Source organism: Aquarana catesbeiana, linkage group LG05 (genome assembly GCF_042186555.1).
Source record: "Aquarana catesbeiana isolate 2022-GZ linkage group LG05, ASM4218655v1, whole genome shotgun sequence".
NCBI classification, from domain to species: domain Eukaryota; kingdom Metazoa; phylum Chordata; class Amphibia; order Anura; family Ranidae; genus Aquarana; species Aquarana catesbeiana.
In genome coordinates this window covers 649411690-649428558 of record NC_133328.1, presented here as the reverse complement: position 1 = coordinate 649428558, position 16869 = coordinate 649411690, and positions in this window count along the sequence as shown.

Below are 16869 nucleotides of genomic sequence, written 5' to 3'. Positions count from 1 at the left end.
ATCATCTCTATACATGTATCCTCCTCATCTCTATACATTGTATCCTCCTCATCTCTATACATTGTATCCTCATCATCTCTATACATTGTATCCTCATCATCTCTATACATTGTATCCTCATCATCTCCATACATTGTATCCTCCTCATCTCTATACATTGTATCCTCATCATCTCTATACATTGTATCCTCATCATCTCTATACATTGTATCCTCCTCATCTCTATACATTGTATCCTCATCATCTCCATACATTGTATCCTCATCATCTCCATACATTGTATCCTCCTCATCTCTATACATTGTATCCTCATCATCTCTATACATTGTATCCTCATCATCTCTATACATTGTATCCTCATCATCTCCATACATTGTATCCTCCTCATCTCCATACATTGTATCCTCATCATCTCTATACATTGTATCCTCATCATCTCTATACATTGTATCCTCATCATCTCCATACATTGTATCCTCCTCATCTCTATACATTGTATCCTCCTCATCTCTATACATTGTATCCTCATCATCTCCATACATTGTATCCTCCTCATCTCTATACATTGTATCCTCATCATCTCTATACATTGTATCCTCATCATCTCCATACATTGTATCCTCCTCATCTCTATACATTGTATCCTCATCATCTCCATACATTGTATCCTCATCATCTCTATACATTGTATCCTCATCATCTCTATACATTGTATCCTCATCATCTCTATACATTGTATCCTCATCATCTCTATATATTGTATCCTCATCATCTCTATACATTGTATCCTCATCATCTCCATACATTGTATCCTCATCATCTCTATACATTGTATCCTCATCATCTCTATACATTGTATCCCCATCATCTCCATACATTGTATCCTCCTCATCTCTATACATTGTATCCTCCTCATCTCTATACATTGTATCCTCATCATCTCCATACATTGTATCCTCATCATCTCCATACATTGTATCCCCATCATCTCCATACATTGTATCTTCATCATCTCTATACATTGTATCCTCATCATCTCTATACATTGTATCCTCATCATCTTATACATTGTATCCTCATCATCTCCATACATTGTATCTTCATCATCTCTATACATTGTATCCTCATCATCTCTATACATTGTATCCTCATCATCTCTATACATTGTATCCTCATCATCTTATACATTGTATCCTCATCATCTCCATACATTGTATCCTCATCATCTCTATACATTGTATCCTCATCATCTCTATACATTGTATCCTCATCATCTTATACATTGTATCCTCATCATCTTATACATTGTATCCTCATCATCTCTATACATTGTATCCTCATCATCTCCATACATTGTATCCTCATCATCTCTATACATTGTATCCTCATCATCTCTATACATTGTATCCTCATCATCTCTATACATTGTATCCCCATCATCTCTATACATTGTATCCTCATCATCTCTATACATTGTATCCTCATCATCTCTATACATTGTATCCTCCTCATCTCTATACATTGTATCCTCCTCATCTCCATACATTGTATCCTCATCATCTCCATACATTGTATCCTCATCATCTATATACATTGTATCCTCATCATCTCTATACATTGTATCTTCATCATCTCTATACATTGTATCCTCCTCATCTCTATACATTGTATCCTCCTCATCTCTATACATTGTATCCTCATCATCTCTATACATTGTATCCTCATCATCTCTATACATTATATCCTCATCATCTTATACATTGTATCTTCATCATCTCCATACATTGTATCCTCATCATCTCTATACATTGTATCCTCATCATCTCCATACATTGTATCCTCATCATCTCTATACATTGTATCCTCATCATCTCTATACATTGTATCCTCATCATCTCTATACATGTATCCTCCTCATCTCTATACATTGTATCCTCCTCATCTCTATACATTGTATCCTCATCATCTCTATACATTGTATCCTCATCATCTCTATACATTGTATCCTCCTCATCTCTATACATTGTATCCTCATCATCTCTATACATTGTATCCTCATCATCTCTATACATTGTATCCTCATCATCTCCATACATTGTATCCTCCTCATCTCTATACATTGTATCCTCATCATCTCTATACATTGTATCCTCATCATCTCTATACATTGTATCCTCCTCATCTCTATACATTGTATCCTCATCATCTCCATACATTGTATCCTCATCATCTCCATACATTGTATCCTCCTCATCTCTATACATTGTATCCTCATCATCTCTATACATTGTATCCTCATCATCTCTATACATTGTATCCTCATCATCTCCATACATTGTATCCTCCTCATCTCCATACATTGTATCCTCATCATCTCTATACATTGTATCCTCATCATCTCTATACATTGTATCCTCCTCATCTCTATACATTGTATCCTCATCATCTCTATACATTGTATCCTCATCATCTCTATACATTGTATCCTCATCATCTCCATACATTGTATCCTCATCATCTCTATACATTGTATCCTCCTCATCTCTATACATTGTATCCTCATCATCTCCATACATTGTATCCTCCTCATCTCTATACATTGTATCCTCCTCATCTCTATACATTGTATCCTCATCATCTCCATACATTGTATCCTCCTCATCTCTATACATTGTATCCTCATCATCTCTATACATTGTATCCTCATCATCTCCATACATTGTATCCTCCTCATCTCTATACATTGTATCCTCATCATCTCCATACATTGTATCCTCCTCATCTCTAGACATTGTATCCTCATCATCTCCATACATTGTATCCTCATCATCTCTATACATTGTATCCTCATCATCTCTATACATTGTATCCTCATCATCTCTATACATTGTATCCTCATCATCTCTATATATTGTATCCTCATCATCTCTATACATTGTATCCTCATCATCTCCATACATTGTATCCTCATCATCTCTATACATTGTATCCTCATCATCTCTATACATTGTATCCCCATCATCTCCATACATTGTATCCTCATCATCTCTATACATTGTATCCTCATCATCTCTATACATTATATCCTCATCATCTTATACATTGTATCTTCATCATCTCCATACATTGTATCCTCATCATCTCTATACATTGTATCCTCATCATCTCCATACATTGTATCCTCATCATCTCTATACATTGTATCCTCATCATCTCTATACATTGTATCCTCATCATCTCTATACATGTATCCTCCTCATCTCTACACATTGTATCCTCCTCATCTCTATACATTGTATCCTCATCATCTCTATACATTGTATCCTCATCATCTCTATACATTGTATCCTCCTCATCTCTATACATTGTATCCTCATCATCTCTATACATTGTATCCTCATCATCTCCATACATTGTATCCTCCTCATCTCTATACATTGTATCCTCATCATCTCTATACATTGTATCCTCATCATCTCTATACATTGTATCCTCCTCATCTCTATACATTGTATCCTCATCATCTCCATACATTGTATCCTCATCATCTCCATACATTGTATCCTCCTCATCTCTATACATTGTATCCTCATCATCTCTATACATTGTATCCTCATCATCTCTATACATTGTATCCTCATCATCTCCATACATTGTATCCTCCTCATCTCCATACATTGTATCCTCATCATCTCTATACATTGTATCCTCATCATCTCTATACATTGTATCCTCATCATCTCCATACATTGTATCCTCCTCATCTCTATACATTGTATCCTCCTCATCTCTATACATTGTATCCTCATCATCTCCATACATTGTATCCTCCTCATCTCTATACATTGTATCCTCATCATCTCTATACATTGTATCCTCATCATCTCCATACATTGTATCCTCCTCATCTCTATACATTGTATCCTCATCATCTCCATACATTGTATCCTCATCATCTCTATACATTGTATCCTCATCATCTCTATACATTGTATCCTCATCATCTCTATACATTGTATCCTCATCATCTCTATATATTGTATCCTCATCATCTCTATACATTGTATCCTCATCATCTCCATACATTGTATCCTCATCATCTCTATACATTGTATCCTCATCATCTCTATACATTGTATCCCCATCATCTCCATACATTGTATCCTCCTCATCTCTATACATTGTATCCTCCTCATCTCTATACATTGTATCCTCATCATCTCCATACATTGTATCCTCATCATCTCCATACATTGTATCCCCATCATCTCCATACATTGTATCTTCATCATCTCTATACATTGTATCCTCATCATCTCCATACATTGTATCCTCCTCATCTCTATACATTGTATCCTCATCATCTCCATACATTGTATCCTCATCATCTCCATACATTGTATCTTCATCATCTCTATACATTGTATCCTCATCATCTTATACATTGTATCCTCCTCATCTCTATACATTGTATCCTCCTCATCTCCATACATTGTATCCTCATCATCTCCATACATTGTATCTTCATCATCTCCATACATTGTATCCTCATCATCTCCATACATTGTATCCTCATCATCTCCATACATTGTATCCTCATCATCTCCATACATTGTATCCTCATCATCTCCATACATTGTATCCTCATCATCTCTATACATTGTATCCTCCTCATCTCTATACATTGTATCCTCCTCATCTCTATACATTGTATCCTCATCATCTCTATACATTGTATCCTCATCATCTCCATACATTGTATCCTCATCATCTCCATACATTGTATCCTCCTCATCTCCATACATTGTATCCTCATCATCTCCATACATTGTATCCTCATCATCTCCATACATTGTATCCTCATCATCTATATACATTGTATCCTCATCATCTATATACATTGTATCCTCATCATCTCTATACATTGTATCCTCATCATCTCCATACATTGTATCCTCATCATCTATATACATTGTATCCTCATCATCTCCATACATTGTATCCTCCTCATCTCCATACATTGTATCCTCATCATCTCCATACATTGTATCCTCATCATCTCTATACATTGTATCCTCATCATCTCTATACATTGTATCCTCATCATCTCCATACATTGTATCTTCATCATCTCTATACATTGTATCCTCCTCATCTCTATACATTGTATCCTCCTCATCTCCATACATTGTATCCTCATCATCTCTATACATTGTATCCTCATCATCTCTATACATTGTATCCTCATCATCTCCATACATTGTATCCTCATCATCTCTATACATTGTATCCTCATCATCTCTATACATTGTATCCTCCTCATCTCTATACATTGTATCCTCCTCATCTCTATACATTGTATCCTCATCATCTCTATACATTGTATCCTCCTCATCTCTATACATTGTATCCTCCTCATCTCCATACATTGTATCCTCATCATCTTCATACATTGTATCCCCATCATCTCCATACATTGTATCTTCATCATCTCCATACATTGTATCTTCATCATCTCCATACATTGTATCCTCCTCATCTCCATACATTGTATCCTCATCATCTCCATACATTGTATCCTCATCATCTATATACATTGTATCCTCATCATCTATATACATTGTATCCTCATCATCTCTATACATTGTATCCTCATCATCTCCATACATTGTATCCTCATCATCTATATACATTGTATCCTCATCATCTCCATACATTGTATCCTCCTCATCTCTATACATTGTATCCTCATCATCTCCATACATTGTATCCTCATCATCTCTATACATTGTATCCTCATCATCTCCATACATTGTATCCTCCTCATCTCTATACATTGTATCCTCATCATCTCCATACATTGTATCCTCATCATCTCCATACATTGTATCCTCCTCATCTCTATACATTGTATCCTCATCATCTCCATACATTGTATCCTCATCATCTCCATACATTGTATCTTCATCATCTCCATACATTGTATCTTCATCATCTCCATACATTGTATCCTCATCATCTCCATACATTGTATCTGGACGTCTCTCAGATGCAATGAGTTTCTTAACCCCTTCAGTCCCAGAGTGTTCTATTTGTTTCACCAATCTCTTGGTTTATATTTTTTAGCGTTTGTGCTTTATGTGTTTTATGCATCATTTTTCTTAGATCAGGCTTTAATATGGTAGTAAATTTCGGTACATATATCTTAATTTTCTTTTTTATTGGGAATAAATATTTTTTTTAAGTGCATTTGCCTTTAATTTCCCCCATTGCAACATTTCCTTAGTTTGTGCTCCTCCAGATGTCTACCACAAAATATACAGTCCTGTGAAAAGGTATTATGCAGGTGTGATGCTGTAAATGAAGAATGCTTTCAGAAATAGAAGTGTTAATCGTTTTTTTTTTTTTTTTTTTTTTTTATCAATTAACAAAATGGAAAGTAAAAGAAGGTAGGTTGTCCTATGTTGTCCTACATCTTGGTGAACTAAGCACAGATCTTCTGTGGATGTCGGCTGCCTTCAATCCTTCTGTCTCTTCATGTCATCCCAGATAGACTCCATGATGGTGAGATCAGGGCTCTGTGGAGGCCAAACCATCACTTCCAGGACTTCTTGTTGTTCTTTACACTGAACACAGTTCCTAATGACATTGGCTGTATGTTTGGAGTGGTTGTCCTGCTACAGAATAAATGTAGGGCCAATTACACGCCCCCAGATGTTATGGCATGGTGAATATTTATGGAACTCCAGCCAATCCCTGGGTAGGTGTGCCCAGAAGGTGGTGGAAGAGCACATAAATAGTATGGGGCCCGAGGCAGTACAGCAGAGTACCTGGGTTCAGTCTTGCTGGAGGAGACCCCCGTGCAGGGGCTCTGCCCCTTAGGCAGGTTTTCTGAAGGTGTCATCCAGAAGTCACTAAAGTCCCAGCTGAGGTTTTAGCGGGAGGGCCTATTCAGAAAAGTTTAGTCCTGGAGTTCATTTAGGACCAGAGAAGGTCACTGGAGAGCACCAGGAGGAAGTTGGGGGAAAGGTGTCCTATGATGGTGTGAGTTCCTGTCTCCCTCACTGGAGAGTGCTCGGTGGATATCGGAAGGAGGCAACTGATGATCTTGTGGTCATGTAAGTAAATGACCCCAGTGCTGGAAGTTAGTGACTGTGTGTAGTTTTTTTTGGTCACCAGTCAGCATTAGAGACTCTGTGGGACATTTCTGCATAGCTCAGCAAACTAGAGAAGAGCCTTCAAAGTGTTGAGTTCTTAATTCCTGGGGTATCCCTGCTCCCTCAACCCATCCAATTTTTTTGTTCCAATAAAACCCTAAAAAAAGACACCCCTAGACTGTTCATTTGAGCCAGTGAAAGAATGAAGAAAATGCTATGCGCCTGGCTATGTGTGCTCTAACTGGGGGAACAAGGCTAAGTTCACCAGTGGAGGTGGAGGTGTGCTACATATGTTAAAATAAGGGTCAACCATTGTAGATCAGAAGGCGTACATCCCAAGACATAAGACAGAGGGAAGGACTAGTAGACTGACATTGGACAAGTGGTGGGAAGGGGGTCACTGGGATGGAAGAGGGAAGAGGCATGGCGGTTCTCCTCAAGACTTAGGTCATAATATCTAGAACAGTGCCTACAAATGTACACATTCTAGGGAACAAGTTAGTGCACCTATTGCAAAATGATTATTTCCGGTAATGAGAAAGGACTGAGAGTTGTAAGGCCAAAGAAATCCCTTGTGAAAGTCTTATGCCCTGTACACATGATCGGACATTGATCGGACATTCCAACAACAAAATCCATGGATTTTTTCCGACGGATGTTGGCTCAAACTTGTCTTGCATACACACGGTCTGACAAAGTTGTCGGAAAATCCGATCGTTCTGAACGCGGTGACGTAAAACACGTACGTCGGGACTATAAACGGGGCAGTGGCCAATAGCTTTCATCTCTTAATTTATTCTGAGCATTCGTGGTACTTTGTGTGTCAGATTTTTGTACACACCATCGTAAATTTCCGACAACGGATTTTGTTGTCGGAAAATTTTATATCCTGCTCTCAAACTTTGTGTGTCGGAAATTCCTATGGAAAATGTGTGATGGAGCCCACACACGGTCGGAATTTTCCATCTGAAAATCCGACCGTGTGTACAGGGCATTAGAGGGTGGACCTGGACCACATAAGTGGGGGGCTAGCAGTTGATAATACCCTGGTATTATGTGGGATGTGGGTATGACGATGTGATCTAGTCAGCACCCTCTGGGAGATATGGCTTGGGGATAAATTTTTGGTGTTACATCCGAATCTCCAAATGAAACAGTAACAAATTTTTTTGAAAAGTTATTCCTTGTGCAATAAGTCTTATGCCGCGTACACACGGTCGGACTTTTCGGCTACAAAAGTCCGACGGACGCCGACGGACCATGTCTGGCGGACAATCCGATCGTGTGTGGGCTTCCCCGGACTTTCAGCTGACTTTTCCAGCCGCAAATCTGACGGACTTTAGATTTGAAACATGCTTCAAATCTTTACGTCGTAACTCCGCCGGACCCAGAAATCCGCTCGTCTGTATGCTAGTCCGACGGACAAAAAATGACGCTAGGGCAGCTATTGGCTACTGGCTATCAACTTCCTTATTTTAGTCCGATGTACGTCATCACGTACCAATCCGTCGGACTTTGGTGTGAACGTATGTAGGCAAGTCCGGTCGTTAGAAAGTCCGTCGAAAGTCTGTCGAAAGTCCGTCGAAAGTCTGTCGGACGGGCTGACGGACTTTTGTAGCTGAAAAGTCCGACCGTGTGTACGCGGCCTTAGAGAGTGAACCACATAAGTGGGAAGCTAGCAGTTGATAATAGCCTGGTATGGTGAGGAACCCACGTAATAGCAGAGAGTACCAGAGCAGAAAAAAACTTTCCAAAGGAGCCCGTGAGTTTTGAGAGTCATTAAAAGACCAATCAACAAATTTAAATAACATCGAGGCCATATATTACTCTTGGAAGTCTAGTAGGGCCAGATGCCCAACCTTCCTAGATCTAGTCAGCAACCTATGGGAGATATGGCTTAGACATGTGCAATTTGTTTCAGTCTGAATATAAATTCGGACTAATATTTGTTTATGAAATAATAACCAATTTCATTTCATCCGAATATCGGAATAATTTGGCCAAATTTATATTTGGACCAAAATGAATAGCACAAGTCTAAGCCATTTCTCCCATAGGGTGCTGCCTAGATCTAGGAAGGATGGGGATCTGGCCCTACCAGACTTCCAAGAATAATATATGACAGATCAAATGTAATTGAAAGAATGCCGGCAATGAAAAATACAGAAAAAAGCAGGTTGACAGGGTGGGGGTCCCCCCCAATCTGTCCCCCCCAATCTGTCCCCCCAATCTGTCCCCCCCAATCTGTCCCCCCCCCCCCCCCCCCCCCAATCCGCCCCTTCCTTTTCGGTGGACATTTATTTGTTGTTTCTTAATAGAGGACTTGTCAAAAACTGTTGTTGTGTTTTTGTTTACTTTTTACACTTTGTTGGTGAATGGGTAGGGGTACAATGTACCCCATACTCATTCACATAGGGGGGGGCGGGATCTGGGGGCCTCCTTGTTAAAGGGGGCTTCCAGATTTTAGAAAGTCACCCCTGCACCCCACAACCACCGGGCCAGGGGAAGTGGGGAAGAGGCCCATGTCCCTATCAACATGGGGAAAAGGTGCTCTGGGGGGGCAGAGCCCCCCTGCCCCAAAGCAACCCCCCCCATGTTGGGGACATGTGGCCTAGTATGGTTCAGGAGGGGGGAAGGTTTTTGCTTATCCCCCATTCTTTCCTGGCCTGAATGCTCCAATAAGGGCCTGGTATGGATTTTGGGGGGGGAGCACATATCATTTTTTTAATGTTGGCATGGGGTTCCCCTTAAAATGCATACGAGACCTGACCCCCCACCCTGTTCTTTCAGAATTTTTCTTTGCCGGCATTTTTTTGGTTTACATTTCAGCTGTCAGAGAGGGAGCCCACTGACAGCTGGTGAGTCATTAATCTTAACAACCAGCTATTCTTAACACATTTCAATAGTTCCGAAAATTTGGAATTTATTGAAATATTAATAAACAAAATATAACTAAACAAATTCCAAAACAAATCCACAAAACCAATTTAGTAACATAACGAATCTATTCGAAACTAAACAAATCTTTCCATTCTGCTCATGTCTAATATGGCTCTTTGCTTGCACCATACCAATTTAACCACCTCAATACCGGGGGAGCACTTACACCCCTTTCCTGCCCAGGCCAATTTTCAGCTTTCAGCGCTGTCGCTGTTTAAATGACAATTGCGCAGTCATACTACACTGTACCCAAACATAATTTTTATCATTTTGTTCCCACAAATAGAGCTTTCTTTTGGTGGTATTTGATCACCTCTGTGTTTTTAATTTTTTTGCTAAACAAATAAAAAAAGACCTAAAAATTTGAAAAAAAAATAAGTTTTTTTTTTGTTTCTGTTATAAAATTTTGTAAATAAGTAATTTTTCTCCTTCACTGACGGGCACTGATAAGGCAGCACTGATGGGCACTGATAAGGCGGGACCGATGAAGTGGCACCAATGAGGTGGCACTGATGGGCACTGACAATGTGCATTTAGACCGTGATAAGCCATGATTGGACACAGCTGATCACATGGTAAAGAGCCTCCGTCAGAGGCTCTTTACCGAGATCGGTGTAGCGGTGTGTCAGACTGACGCACCACACCACCGATCGCCGCAAAGACCCCCCCCAAGGGCGCGCAAGAGTGGTCGTTCTGGGATATGACGTCCACCCAGAACGAGAGCCGCGCCGCCCAGCCGTCATTTGATGGCCGCCGGGCGGGAAGCGGTTAATTATCAATGATTGATGGGTTGAAATAAAGACATAAGGACATGTTAAAGATATAGACAAAGGTAAAGACTAAATACAGGGAGCCTTGACGGGGCTCTGCAGCTTACGCATGTATTTTCCAAATGTGTGCAGACTAAAACCCTGTTCTTAACGCATATTGTTAGACAGGTCAGTTCGGTTGGTCGCGGGCTGGTTGGTAAGTTTGAGCTTGGAAATCTCTTTGTTTGACATATGTCGCCCTTCCAGGGCTCCTTGCTGCAAAGAACAGTTATAGGTGGGGGCAGTGGCCACTTGTTCGAAAGGTAAAGACTAAATACACCGACATAGGACAAAGAATGGGAAGGGGTCATCTGGGAAGGAAGGGGAAGGGGGGAACGACCAGAGGCATGGTGACTCCTAAGTCATAATATCTAGAACAGTGTCCACAAAAGCAGATGTTTAAGGAAACGGTTGATTGATAATAACCTGGAACCCACATTATAGCAGAGAGTAATGAAGCACAAAGAGAACTTTCCAATGGAGCATATAAGACCACATAATACTCATGGAAGTCTGGTAGCGGCTGGCCTTGAATATACCCTGCAATGCATCTGGCATATCCACATCCTGGGTGGCCACGGGTAAGCCCCAGATCCACAGATTGTTTCACCTACCTGTTTTTCAACCTCGTAGGCCACCATCCATGTGATCTACAGTATGTGTGGTGGCCCATGTCTTGAAGATCTGAGGTTGCCTTAGAGATAGCCTCCAGGCAATCCTCACTTTCTTCAACCCTCTTGAGGATGTGGTCCTCCCCTTTAATGAAGGATGTCTCCAACTTTGGAAAGCAAAGCAGTTGAGATTTTGTCGGCGATTGTCTTGCCAGCTTGGAGAAAGACATTGCGGATGCACGATCAGAGTCCTCCGATCTGTCTGAAAGCAATGGTGAGGCAGAAGAGTTATTCCAACAGTATCAGATCGCCACTTAGAATGCAAAGGCATTTGGTGCACACCAACTGGATTTATATCCTTTTTAGCTATTGAGGAATAGATTTGAATGAAAGTTTTCAGCTTTCACACGTAAGCATTTTTGTACTTTAACTTTAAAGACAACTTTAAATTTTACATACAGGGAGAAGACGGAACACATGGGGTGAGAATTTCAGCTTTAAAATCAGTGTGCTAAAGCTAACCACACAAGTTACAATCTGGTTGTACAATCTGCTTTAGCTCTACCAACAAGCATGTGGTCGTGCCAGGGCCTGCCTGATTGAATATATTTTGATTTGATTGGACATTTCAGATTCAGGTTCCTCATATTACATGAGGATAGTTATCTAAACGTGATTGTTCAGGGATTGTATGGTCAGACTGTATGTGTATGGTGACCCTAAGGCACAAGATTGAGAAGCTGTCGGGTGCAGGTTCCTGGTATACGTTAGTAATTAATATATGACTGAATAGGAGAAGAAGGAGGAATGCCTTACTGGGTGATAAAGGTTTCAGTTTATTGCTGAAGCATGAATGCCATAAAATCCATAAAATCCCGTGTTCCATGTGGAATGGTTGTTGGTCGGATTTTTTTTCACCTTTACATTTGTTTAGGTAACAGAGTTAAGAGTTTCCCGTATACTGTGTGTCCCTCCAATGGCATTTCTGAATTGTGTGAATGTCAGGGCTGGATCCACACCATACCAGGCCCTTATCTTCTATGGCCCTCTGCCACTGTCAGAGCTGGGTCCATGCCATCCTTTGGCCTTATTTTTTTATGGCATCCTGTCACTACCTGGGTTGGATCAATACCATCCCATGGCCTTATATTCTAGTCTCCCTGTCACTATCAGAGCTGGATCCACGTCATACCACGGCTTTATCTTCTATGGTCTCTGTCACTGCCTAGACTGGAACAACACCATACCACGGCCTTATCTTCTATGACCCCTGCCACTGTCAGAGCTGAATCCACACCATCCCATGGCCTTACCTTCTATGACCCCTGCCACTATCAGAGCTGAATCCACACCATCCCATGGCCTTACCTTCTATGACCCCTGCCACTATCAGAGCTGAATCCACACCATCCCATGGCCTTATCTTCTTTGACCCCTGTCACTGTCAGGGCTGGATCCACACCATCCCATGGCCTTATCTTCTTTGACCCCTGTCACTGTCAGGGCTGGATCCACACCATCCCATGGCCTTATCTTCTTTGACCCCTGTCACTGTCAGGGCTGGATCCACACCATCCCATGGCCTTATCTTCTTTCACCCCTGTCACTGTCAGGGCTGGATCCACACCATCCCATGGCCTTATCTTCTTTGACCCCTGTCACTGTCAGGGCTGGATCCACACCATCCCATGGCCTTATCTTCTTTCACCCCTGTCACTGTCAGGGCTGGATCCACACCATTCCATGGCCTTATCTTCTATGGCTCCCTGTCAGTGCCTTATCTTCTATGGCCCCCAAAGACTGTCAGGGCTAAAACAACGTAATACCATGGCCTTATCTTCTATGGCATCCTGTCACTGTCAGGGTTGGATCCAAAGCATACCATGGCCTTATCTTCTATTGTTCCTGTCACTGTCAGGACTGGATCCATGCCATCCAATAGCCTTATCTTCTATGGCATCCTGTCACTGCCAGGGTTGGATCAACACCATACCATGGCCTTATTTTCTATGTCCTTCTGTCACTGTCAGGGCTAGATCCACATCATTGCATAGCCCTTTCTTCTATGGCCCCTGGAGACTGTCAGAGCTCATCTTCTATGGCACCCTGTCACTGCCAGGGTTGGCTCAACACCATACCATGGCCTTATCTTCTATGGCCTCTGGAGACTGTCAGGGCTGAACCCACACCATACCATGGGCTTATCTTCTACAGTATCTCACAAAATTGAGTAGACCCCTCACACTTTTGTAAATCTTTTCTTCTATCTTTTCATGTAGCAAAGTGTCATTTCTTCAGTGTTGTCACATGTCAAATGTGACTGAGGGGTGTACTTACTTTTGTTAGATACTGTATGTCCCTCTGTCACTGTCAGGGCTGGATCCACACCATACCATGGCCTTATGTTCTATGGCCCCCGGAGACTGTCAGGGGCTGGATCCACACCATAACATGGCTTTATCTTCTATTGCAACCTGTCCCTGCCAGGGCTGAATCCAAACTATACCATGGCCTTATCTTCTATGGCCCCTGGAGACTGTCAGGTCTGGATCCATGCCATACCATGGCCATATCTTCATTGGCATCCTGTCACTGCCAGGGTTGGATCTGCATCATACCATGGCCTTATATTCTTTGGCCCCTGGAGACTCGCTGGGGTAGGATCCACCCGATACCATGGTCTTATCTTCTATTTCCCCCAGAGACTGTCAGGGCTGGATCTACACCATACCATGGGCTTATCTTCCATGGCCCCTTGTGCTACATGTTATTATGGCAAAACTGGCTCACCCTTCATTGCCATTGCATCTGATATCCACAAAGTCACCTTGTCCCCCCTGGTCTGCCCAAATCTATAGCACATTTTCACATTATTCCCAGTAAGCATTGTGCAAATTTTTTTAGAGGGTGAGGTAGCTTTTACCAAGGAGGAGAGAACGAGGAGGGGACGGGACACCTAAAATCAGAAATTCATAGAAGTGTCCCCTCTGTGCATGTGCCCCATAGAAGATGGTTACACAAACCAAGGTCAGCTGTAACCATGGCAGAGCTCTAGAGCAGTGGTCATCAACCCTGTCCTCGGGGCCCACCAACAGGCCAGGTTTTATGTATTACCTTGGGGGGAGATGCAGAATACTGCAATCACTGAGCAGCAAATGATATCGCCTGAGATGTATTTCGGTTATCTTGCAAACCTGGCCTGTTAGTGGGCCCTGAGGACAGGGTTGATGACCACTGCTCTAGGAGGTTAGGTGGTAGGAGAGCTGACCATACAGGTGAGCATGATACAGACAAGGTAGAGAAGGAACGTTGGGTGGTGAAATGTTGGCTTGTTCGCTGTAGTTCTCGAGATTATATAAAGACATAGTTTCTTGTCTGAACCTCATAGCAGTTTATTCAGATGTGAACCTTCGGGTTGTATTCACACTCATGCACCTCCATTTTCAATGGTCTTTATTGTTTTGAGCAGATGATGCACTGACGAGCGTTGCCATGGAATTGGTGCGTGGGTTTGAATGAGCCCTTAGGGTGGCCTTTCTCCACTAGAAGGCTTCCCGCGGCTGCTTAAAACGTTCTAAAATTTAGTGACCGTTCCACACACTGTACATATAATATTCTTTAGCGGGTGGTTCCCAAGACCTGAAAAAATATTTTAAGGGTTCCTGTGGGGTAAAGATTGACAAAGACTTCCTAAGAGAGCTTGTGGTTGGACATTATCCTAGACGTGTGTCATTCATTTTATTCCAAATCGAAATTCAGACAAGTTTTTTCTTTTTTTTTTTTTTAGAGATTCAGATGTATCCGAATTTCCAAATGACAATAGTAACAAATTTAAACAAATCAGAAATAAATAATAAAACTAAATTTCGTCCAAAATTCGAATTAAATCGAATTTGAAAATGAAATCAAATTTGAAAACAAGAATAGGAGAAAAATAGAGTAGAAAATAAAAGAATAGAACAGAATGGACTAAAACAGAACAGATTTAAAAATAAAAAAAGAAGAGAATAAAATAGAATAGAATAACAAAAATAAAGTAATACAAAAGAATAGTTTAAAATAGAACAGAATAAAAAATAAAAGAATAAAATAGAAAAGAATAGAAAATAAGAAATAGAATATATTAGAAAAGAATAGAATAGAAAAGAACTATAGACTGGAATAAAAATAGAATAGAATAAAATAGAAAAAATATAACCGTCTTCTGAAATTCAAATAGAATAAAATAGAATGGAAAAGAATAGCGTAAAACAGAACAGAATAGAATAGCAAATAAGAAATAGAATATATTAGAAAAGAATAGAATAGAAGAAAAAACATAGAATGGAATACAAATTGAAAAAATATAACCGTCTTCTGAAATTCGAATAGAATATATTTGAATAGAATAGATTAGAAAAGAATAGAAAAAAAGAATAGAATAAAATAAAATGGAAAAAAAAATATAACCAACTTCCAAAATTCGAATTCTGAATAGAATAAATTCAAATTCGAATAGAATACATTAGAACACAATAGAAAAAAAAAATGAAATAGAATAGAATAAAATAGAATAGTCGTCCAAAATCGAATTTCAAATAATAAATTTGAATAGAATAGAAAAGAATAGAATAGAAAGAAACAATAAAAGAAAATAAAAAGAATATAACCGTCTTCTGAAATTTGAATTTCAAATAGAAAAAATTAAAATTTGAACAGAATAGAAAAGAATAGAATAGAAAAACAATAGAATAGACTAGCATAGAATAAAATAGAAAGAATATAAGCGTCTTCCAAAATTCAAATTGAAAAAATTTGAATTGAAATAGAATAGATTAGAATAGAGAAAAACAAAATAATAGAATAAAATGGAAAGAATTTAACCATGTTCTGAAATTTGAATTTCGAATAGAATAAATTTGAATTCGAATGCCAATTCAAAATTTTCAAATTCAGTCTAATTTACTTCAATTCGACCAAATTCAGAAAATTTTAATCAAATTTGAAACTGAATAAACAAAGCGAAACTAAACGAATTTCGATGTCCGCCGGTGGCCCGCGTTCGTGGCACGGAGAGGCAGAACAGGGAGATGTAAACAAGGAATTTCCCTGTTCTGCCTAGCAACATGTCTACTGCTCCCAGTGATTGCTGTCATGTTCTAGTGAGCCCATCCCCCCTACAGTTAGAACACGCCCAGAGAACACACTTAACCTCTTGATCGCCCCCCTAGTGTTTAACCTCTTCCCTGCCAGTGACATTGGCCGTTGATGGGGGTGCATCATTTTGGAAAGCCATGCGAGGGCTTAACTTGGTCATTAAATAAGCCGCACCTACAAACCTTCCCTTTTGTCTTTTGCAGAATATCGGTTGAT